This window comes from Scyliorhinus torazame, chromosome 4 (genome assembly GCF_047496885.1).
Source record: "Scyliorhinus torazame isolate Kashiwa2021f chromosome 4, sScyTor2.1, whole genome shotgun sequence".
Taxonomy (NCBI): Eukaryota; Metazoa; Chordata; class Chondrichthyes; order Carcharhiniformes; family Scyliorhinidae; genus Scyliorhinus; species Scyliorhinus torazame.
Window position 1 is genome coordinate 155,312,293 of NC_092710.1, and position 9,481 is coordinate 155,321,773.

Consider the following 9,481-nt stretch of genomic DNA (forward strand, 5'->3'; position numbering starts at 1 on the left):
AAACTGCACGACCTCCTCCCGGCTGCCAGGATGAGTAGGCAACACTTTTCCCCTGGCACCAACCCCCGTCCCACGCTCCCATTACCCCACCTCCACATCCGGAGGGTGGCCGAAACCCCACCCTGCACCACTCTTATGGGACGCCCTGGCCGGGTGCCCTGGCCACTGAGGCCACCAGCTACACACCCGCTGAGTTCATGCGTCAGACTGTCCAACACTGTGCGTGTTCTGTTCCTCCTGACACCCATCCCAGGAGAAAGCCGCCCATAACCGCCAGGAACGGGAGAAGACTGGAATCGGACCGGGGGAGCTGTAGCCCCTCACCAGAATAGTGGACCCTGGATGTGGTTGGCAGGCCCGAGGAAACGTCAGTCGCTAGGGTGGAGTTCGGCATCAGGCGAGTAAGTGAGACCCTGCTGAGTTGCAGTTCCCTATGACATGTGTGCCAAACCCCCAACACCACCCTCACACCACCCTCACGCTACCCTCACACTCACCACCATCTGCTCACCATCCTCAACCCCACACCACGCTCTCAACATGCTCCCACCCGCCACCACCCCTACTCCCCTATTCTGCGGTGCGCACCGCACACAGATGCTCCGGTACAACAGGTAGCAATAGGAACTCCCGAAGGGGCGGACGGTCGGGTGATGGGCCAACCCCAGGGAATAGCTGCTGTCCAGATCAAACGGACATTCCCATTGATCATGGAAATGCTGTCGCAGAGCCAGGGACGACATGAGGGGTTGTCGGCAAGCATCCAGCAGGACTCCAGGACTGGCAGTACCATGTGGCAGGGGAGCCTCAGGGGTTAACTCCACTTGCAACCCCACCCCATGGAGTACCCAGGGGCCGTAGGGGAGGTGCCAGAACATCGCAGCATGTCGGACTATCCTCCTCCTGCCCATAGCGCATCACATTGCCAGCGGCAGGACAGGGCAGCACATGGCACCCAAGCAGCAGCTGGGCTTATCCAGGCCCAGAAGACAGCCGCCAAAGGGGACCTAGCTCACAGGGCGGGAATCACAGCAGGCCGCCTGCACTCCTGATGTACCATCTGGGGATCCACCTAGGCGTAGTGTTAGGGCCCATAAGGCCAGAAAAGTAGACACCAGTGAAGTTGGCACAGGTGCTGGGCACAGTTTAATGATAGGGGCTAGGGCATGAATCTCTTTCTATCTTTTCACATTAATCACCTGTGCACAATGTTACAACCTGCTTTGGGGCTCTATCGGAAGGGTGTGAGGGGTGGGCTTGTCTGGGCTGGCTACAGAGGGGGCACGGGGGGGCGGGGGGTATATGGGCGAACGTTGTGATGGGCTTGGCTCAGAAACCGCAGTTCAGTCAGTGCTCACCGCTCTGATCCTCCCATCCCCCCTCCCGCCTTTCACACCTCCACCACCCCAGGGATTCAATGGTGTGATGGAATGGAGGGTGGAAAGTGCTGCCATGGGCAGATGTTGTCTAATGATGTGGAGCACTGGAGCTCATCGCAGAGAGGGTTGTCATCACCCTCCATCCCATGAACTATACGTGCTGTTACTGCCAACCCACGGCCCGCACCCCGTAGTGAAGCAGGAATGCCCCTGGCCAATTGCCCCCAGTCGGTCAACCTGGAGATGATCAGAGCGTCCCATGCACGTCGGCCCTGGAGCATATGATGTGCGACCTCCTGTGCCTGTGGGGCACCATGTCCTGCTCAACCTCGCCCCATGTCCTGCCCATCCAATAGTTGAGTGTGCCAGGATGAAGCTGCCATGCAAACTGCCCACGTAATGGGTGCAGATGTGCATGATGCTCATCTGATGATCACATATCAGCTGCACGTTCATTAAGTGGAACCCCTTTTGGTTTTTGAAGAGCGGCCTGTCATTTGCAGGTACTCGTTTGTTGACATCATAGGTTATCATAGAATTTACAGTGCAGAAGGAGGCCATTCGGCCCATTGAGTCTGCACCGGCTCTTGGAAAGAGCACCCTACCCAAGGTCAACACCTCCACCCTATCCCCATAACCCAGCAACTCCACACAACACTAATTTTGGACACTAAGGGCAATTTATCATGGCCAATCCACCTAACATGCACATCTTTGGGCTGTGAGAGGAAACCCAGGCACCCGGAGGAAGCCCACGAACACACGGGGAGGATGTGCAGACTCCGCACAGACAGTGACCCAAGCCGGAATCGAACCTGGGACCCTAGAGCTGTGAAGCAATTGTGCTAACCACCATGCTACCGTGCTGCCCTGACATGCATCCTGTCGCATCCCCGGGGCATCATCTCGGCGATGGTGACGAACCCCACTGCCTGAACTTCCTCGTGGGCTCAGTCCACATTGACGTGGATGTATTGTGCTGACTAGGCATATAGGGCCTCCGTGATGGCGCAGATACACCCCTGCACTGAGCTCTGTGAGATCCTGGACAGGTATCCACTTGGCGCCTGGAAGGATCCTGTGGTGTGGAGGTTCAGGGCAACATTGACAGCCACCGGGAGTCGATGTCCTCCTCCATTTCCCCATGGTGCCAGGCATACATATGGCCAGTGACACTCTGCAGAACCAGTGGCCAAAGTGGCTGGTCAATGGGGTCCACAGCAAGATGGATGCCTTGCAGGCCGTGGTAATGGCGGATCGTGCCTGGACACCGCCCCAGTCCCGTAGGGGATTACCCCATCCCGGGACCCGTCCTCCCATCACTACCAGCCCCGCCCCCCCCACCCCACCACCATCACCACCACCTCACCCAGGCCTAGCAGGGCCCCCACCACTCCAGCCATCCCAACCAGTGTCAGCACTGGCAGCCCCCGGTCGTGCCTGTCGTGCCTGTCCTGCCTCCTCTCTCATCAGCCGCGGTGCCTGTTCCTTGATTTTTAAAGCACTTCAGTCGGGAATTTCCCGTGGAGAATTGCGGAAGCCTCGGAGCATTCCAGTTCAGGTATGCTAATGATATGGAAATGGAATTTGCTGTATGTGCGGAGTGGAACACACTGACGCCACTGTCGAGGATTGCATTTTGGCGTGAAACCGCGACCGCCAGGATTTAAGCGTCAAAACCGATTCTCCGCCTAATCGGGTCTTGGCCGACGGAGAATTCCGCCCATGGTCTCTTCATGTATACAGAATCAAAGTTAATGTTAAGTGCCTTTTTGCTTTTTTGTGTTTATTGTGGCTTTGTACCATTCAGATAATTAGAAATCGATGTCACATTACTGTTCATAGGATGTCAGCTGAAAGAGAAGTGGATGAATTGAAAGCTGAGATGGTCTTTCAATACTTAAGCACCTATTTTTCATGAACTATCAGCACTAATGCTGTGAGTTTTTTATTGTAATTGAAATTAATGTTTAAATGTGATTTCTGGCACACTTAAGTGCATCAGTGAGATTGAAATCTCACCTCTGAATAGGTGCTGTGGTTTCCTCTGGGTGCTCCGGTTTCCTCCCACAGTCCAAAGATGTGCAGGTTAGGTGGATTGGCCACGCTAAATTGCCCTTAGTGTCCAAAAGGTTGGGTTGGGTTACTGGATAGGGTCGGGGCGTGGGCCTAGGTAGGGTGCTCTTACCAAGGGTCAGTGCAGATTAGATGGGCTGAATGGCCTCCTTCTGCACCGTAGAGATTCTATGATTCTATGAGTAAGCTTGGGGTCCATTACTCTTATTTGTTACTCCGAGAGCGCACAGAATTACAGCATTGGCGATAATGCCAGGTGAACAGTCTGCTTTCATCTGTGTGTGCACTGACATGAGAGTGACAGCATCCGATAAATACAATGTGATTCAGACAAGTTGGCAAACAAGGCTGTATCCAAGTTGATCTGGTCACAGAAACATTCACCTTTAAATAACTTTTCAAAGTTCTTTGAGGCTTCTGGAAACCCAGCTGTAAGGATTGGCTGAGTAGGAGCATCACACGCACTCCCATCCTCCTCAGTACTCACGTTCCCCCCTCCCCACCACACATAAATGATCCCCCCGTGGGGCTCTCACTAGGGCCTGCCCCTGGCAGTGCCCCAGCACGGTTGGCCTTACCAGGTTGGCACTGACAGCGTGACCCCACACCCCCACTCCTCCCCACCACCTTCCGCCAGGCTATACATACCTATGTGCCCTTGGAGGGATCCTGGCGCCTGATTCTCATTTGGCCAAATGTGATATCACAAGGTATGAATATTTAGTGAGGGGGGGATGAGATGGTGGGGGCCCATTAATAATATCGAACTTCAGTAAAATTTATTTAAATTAGCTTTTCGCATTTTGTGAGTGGGAACCTCATGACATCACTGGTTAGGGGCGCGGAAAATCAGGAAATAATCTCCCAGAGAGAGAATCGCGTTTTCCGATCTCTCCGGATTTTGCCTCGTTGATTCCGTGCATGGCTAGTGCGAGCTCAAAATCGCCCCCATGATCTCAATTCCACTTTTCAAAAGTACCGTCTAAACATAGAAATGATGGAGTTTGAACTAGGAATAGGAGAGAAGCAATTGACAGAATTCAGTGCAGGGAGGCAATTGGATGAGCTCTGTTTGATTGACACCCCCTGTGAAGATCATGTGACATCTCCTGTGCTGATTTCTGTGAAGATCAGAGAGAAATACTGTTGCCTAACAATGGGAAGAAGAGGCTTGCTGAGACTAAGTGGACACCCGATTAGAGTTGCAGAGTTGGTCAGCAGCAGGAATGTGGTGCAATGCCCCAGGATTCAATGTAGTTTTAGTTTCAGTTTTAGCAGTTTAATGACCTTAGCAGGTCAGGAAATGTGACTAAATTCACAAGAATCTTGCTACGTGCATCACCCCAATTCTGCTATTTCAAGACTGTTCCATCACATCACGCTTCACACTCACTTCCTTTGCCGATACGTCCATCCTTCCCATTCTATGCACTCCCTCTCATTCCCATTTCACCATGTACAACTCACAGGCACCTTCATGCTTGTGCAATGTCATGTTTCTCCCTCATCGTCATCCTTACCAAATACTCTTCACCCAGCGGGTGAACACTTGTTATTACATGCGATGGCAAGGCCAGGCGTGAGCAGGCACGTGGAGGAGGGCAGACCTTGGAAGGAGGGGTGGGGATAACAACACCAGATCCAGAAAGGGGGTCAGTGATGGAGGTGCCTGCCCTACCGCCTCACTTTCTGCTGAAGTCTGAGCAGGATAACCTGCTAGGCTCCCCTCCCCTCCCCCCGTCATCCACCTCTGCCGGGAACGCCTTCTGCTGGCTGAAAAATTGTGGCTTGTTGGGAAGCAGCCCTCTGGTCAATAATTGGCCACTTAAGAGCCTCAATTGAGTTGAATGAAGGTTGGCTGCCTTAGGCCTTGCAGGTCTCTTGTAACATTGCAGACAGATAGGGGGTGGCCGAGATGGTGGAGGGAAGGCCACCCTGGGACCTTACATGGGACTGCCCCTCTGCAATCTCCCTAGTGACATGGGGGGGGGGGGGGGGGGGGGGTTAAAAGTCTGTCCCAGCATTAAAACACAGATAGTAGCAAATGGACCATTTTATACTGTCTAGAAACTTCTCGGCAAACTTTCAGAATCTTTCTTCAGGTAAAAGGAAGGTTTATTATGTTGGTCTGAATAAAATGCTACCAAAGCTGTCAGACTCCATTTGACATTGTCTTGATTAACATGACCTTGAAAACCTTTCAAATTGTAAATCATAGAAGAAGCAAGAATCTCTTTCCTCACACAGAAATAATGATCATTACTGTTAGCAATAAAATAGATAACGATGAGCCATAAATTTAGGACCTCTCAAAATCAATAAGAGATCAGCCATACAATAGAATGAAAACTTCAAATAAATCAATGAGCCTCTTTAGATAAATCAGGTCAGGAATTGTCGAGAGTGTGATTGACCGTCTTTAACACGTCATGCTTTTATATGGACATTAGAGAGATAATTTCCTGATTTATCCACCATCGTTGTTTCTCATATTCAGCAATTTAGCTGCAAGAATAGAAAAGTATTCACAGACTTTTAGCACTAATACCACATAATAGTTCTGCCAAGATGACATATGGTTAGTCCAGTGCAAGATTAATAGTGTGCCAGTCTGCCCAGAAATGGGATTATTGAATTACCAATTTTGATTGTGCACGTGCAAACTCGAGCACATCGTTTGTGGCTTTAGTAGCAAATCACAGCTGAGATCCATGAAAATGGTCCCAGTAAACTGTGGTGATTATCAGTTACATGACAAACAGTTTTTGCTCTGAATTAAAAGACATATGGCACATGTTCATTTTTCAGGGACTTTGTCAGTCTCCCACAGAAAAAAAGGACTTGGAAAAAAAGGCTTTTCACAACTATTGGATGCCTTCAAATGCTTTATAGCCGATGGAATGCTTTTGACGTGTAGTTAGTGCCGTAATATAGAAAGTCCATTGGGAAATGAGCACAACACCCAGGAAGATGGATCAGACCCACCCCTCCCCCATCGCTGCCCAAACAAGGTAATTTACTCTCAGTTGGTGGAGACAGACCCAGACACACCTGGACCTCAGGGAGGTCTCATTACCGAATGACCTGAACTGCAAAGCGGAACTGTGGGCGCGATTTTCCGATGCCGCGCCGTTTGGGAGAATCGCCTGGGGCGCCATTTTTTCACGCGACTCCAGTCCGACGTCCTACCGCGATGCACCCAAGCGGCGAGATCGGCACTATCTAGTTCTGCGCGGCACAGTCCGATGAATCGCCCAAGACACCCAAAATGGTGATTCTCCGCCACCCCCGTTATTCTCAGGACCGGATGGGCCGAGCGGCCTGCCCAAAACAACGGCTTCCCGCCGGCGCCATCCACACCTGGTCGCTGCCGGCGGGAACAGCGCGGGAACGCTGGGGGGGGGCGGCCTGTGGGGGGGGCGAGGGGGGTTCTTTCACCAGGGTAGGACTCAAAAGGGGTCTGGCCCGCGATCGGTGCCCACCGATCGGCGGGCCGGCCTCCCTGAAGGAGGACCTCCTTTCCTCCGCGCCTCGCAAGATCCATCCGACATCTTCTTGCGGGGCAGCCTCGGGGAGGACGGCAACCACGCATGCGCGGGTGATGCCAGTTAGGCAGCGGATGACGCGGCGCCACTTTTATGCGGCGCCAATGCCCGGCACGCGCTGACGACGCTTCTTTAGCGACACGCCCCGAGTTTCCCGCGGCCCCGATCCTAGCCCATTTTCGGGCCCTGAATTGGTCGAGGTCGGGGCCATTTCGCGCCGTCGTGAATGCCGTTGGGCACTTAGTCGCGGGAGCGGAGAATCGCGCCCATTATTTTCCGCACTCCATGGACGGGATTCTTCATCCCGCCGCACCTGTTTTTGGGTGCGGCGCACCCCCTCCAGCAGTGGAATTTTCTGTCCCGGCAGCCAGCAAATGGGGTTTCCCACTGTGGGCACACCCGCCCCGTTGGAAAATCTGCGGGCGTGAGTGCGCTGCCAGCGAAACAAAGGATCCTACTGACAGAGAATCCAGCCCCATAGATTCCTATGGGGGGCCGATAGGATTGTGGCTTGAGTCAGGCAGAAATGGGCAATCCTATTTGGACAATCCTCTATGGGTAAATGAGTGGCAGAATTCCTGGCAGGCAGAGGCATGTGGATGCCAAGGTAGTTATTGCACCTACCTGTCAAATGGTGTGCCAACCCTGTGATGTGATAAATTCCTGCTGGACCCACACTGAAGGACATCATCAGGAACCACTCCAGCATAAATGTAGGGAGGGTGACTTGTGGAATTTTGGCATCATACGTATTTATTTTTCTTTCCTTTTTTTGTGCACCATTCCCAGAGATACTGCAATACCAGGTTGATGCGTGGAGTGGACGGAGCAATCCCCTATTCCATCTCCCTGCTCCAAAAATCAATTTAATTTCTGGTCCCCAGATAAAGAACGTATCAGATATTAAACTGATAACAACAGAAGCATCATAAGTATTAACAACACTTCACAGGAAAGCCATCATTCAATTGCTCAGGGTTCATTTTTATTCACATGAACATGACCAAAGTTAGCTGAATTGTTCAGGAGAAGTGCCAGTTCTGAATGTTAATAGGTAAGGGTAGTTGCAATTTTCATGCTTGAAATGAAATGCTCAATCAGTTGTGAGGACCATACAGGAATCAATAAACACAATTGTTTTAGCCTGTGTAAGCAGCAACTGTTAAATGATTTTTTGGATGAATTAACAGCCATTTGTAAATTAGTTAACAATATCTGATTGCTATTCTGCTGAACAATAACAATATCTCACTTTAAAGCTCTAGTTTGAATTTTGCTCCACCGTGGAGCACTTTTATTTTTGCCCAAGTGATCTTAAACATTGCTTGTAAATCAGAAACAGCAGATTGTTAATAATAAGGATGAAGATTAAAAATGTGAGTCAAAGTGGATCATTGATAGGGAGTATGAGGTACCACACCCATTTCATAAACCCAGCAGGGGAACTGAGGAACTATGAAGGGAAAGCGCAAGAACCATGGGCGGGATTCTCTCAGCCCACGCTGGTTCGGAGAATCGCCGGGCCGAGCCCGAATCGCGCAACGCCGCCCCCACGCTGGTCTGCCGATTCTCCGGTCACCTGAGAATCGCCGTCATTGGCGCCGGCGCGGTCAGCGCGGCGCCAGTCGGGGGCCACTCTACCCGGTCCCCCCGCCGATTCTCCGCCTGGGATGGCCCGAGTGGCCACCCAAAAAAGCCTGAGTCCCGCCGGCGCCATTCACATCTGGTATTACCTGGCGGGACTTCGGCATCCATCCTATTGGGGGCGGCCTGGTGGTGGGGCAGGCGGGGTCCTGCGCCGGTCGCAGTGTGCATGCGCAGACCCGTGGCACCCATTTGACGGCGGTATCATAAGAACATAAGAACTAGGAACAGGAGTCGGCCATCTGGCCCCTCGAGCCTGCTCCGCCATTTAATGAGATCATGGCTGATCTTTGTGGACTCAGCTCCACTCTCCGGCCCGTACACCATATCCCCGAATCCCTTTATTCTTTAGAAAGGTATCTATCTTTTTCTTAAAAGCCTCAACTGCTTCACTGGGTAAGGAATTCCAGAGATTCACAACCCTTTGGGTGAAGAAGTTCCTCCTAAACTCGGTCCTAAATCTACTTCCCCTTATTTTGAGGCTATGTCCCCTAGTTCTGCTTTCTCCGGCCAGTGGAAACAACCTGCCCGCATCTATCCTATCTATTCCCTTCATAATTTTATATGTTTCAATAAGATCCCCCCGCATCCTTCTAAACTCCAATGAGTACAGTCCCAGTCTACTCAACCTCGCGTCATAATCTAATCCCCTCAACTCTGGGATCAACCTAGTGAATCTCCTCTGCACTCCCTCCAGTGCCAAATATGTCCTTTCTCAGGAAAGGAGACCAAAACTGAACACAATACTCCAGATGTGGCCTCACCAACACCTTATACAATTGCAGCATAACCTCCCTAGTCTTGAACTCCATCCCTCTAGCAATGAAAGACAAAACT

General features: G+C 51.5%; 1 non-coding gene across 1 annotated transcript; it reads right to left on the bottom strand.

Annotated features, from left to right (window-relative positions):
* Positions 1–7,769: 7,769 nt before the first annotated feature.
* LOC140415689 (U2 spliceosomal RNA) lies at positions 7,770–7,961 on the bottom strand. The gene has a single exon (XR_011944617.1). It is a non-coding gene; the product is annotated as a U2 spliceosomal RNA (small nuclear RNA).
* Positions 7,962–9,481: the final 1,520 nt, after the last annotated feature.